Below are 341 nucleotides of genomic sequence, written 5' to 3' on the forward strand. Positions count from 1 at the left end.
CATGTATAAACAAAACAAAATAGTAGGAGCTGCTTCTGACTAGCAATTGAAATGTGTAAATCATGGGCTGTGTTCAGAATAGCATACTGATGTACTACTCACTATTCTGCAGTAAATAGTATATATACTGTGCACAATATAAAAATTTTCTAGTATGCATACAGAAAAATACTGGATGAGCTTCTGCATTTTCCAAAATGTGTAGCAACAAAGCATTTTGCATGAAATACTTGTGTATTGATGTATGATGTATGAACCAGAAGTAATAGCAGCTTTGATTTATTTTTTTTATCATTTGGTCTGACTCCCAAACGTTTATATATATATATATATATATATAT

At 29.9% G+C, this 341-nt stretch overlaps 1 protein-coding gene across 1 annotated transcript in view; it reads left to right on the top strand.

The window, feature by feature from the left end:
- egflam (EGF-like, fibronectin type III and laminin G domains) overlaps positions 1–341 on the top strand; it is a 22,328-nt gene that overhangs the window by 1,655 nt on the left and 20,332 nt on the right. The window lies entirely within an intron of this gene.

The sequence above is a fragment of the Sinocyclocheilus rhinocerous genome, unplaced genomic scaffold, assembly GCF_001515625.1.
Source record: "Sinocyclocheilus rhinocerous isolate Xijiao unplaced genomic scaffold, SAMN03320098_v1.1 scaffold516, whole genome shotgun sequence".
Lineage (NCBI taxonomy): Eukaryota > Metazoa > Chordata > Actinopteri > Cypriniformes > Cyprinidae > Sinocyclocheilus > Sinocyclocheilus rhinocerous.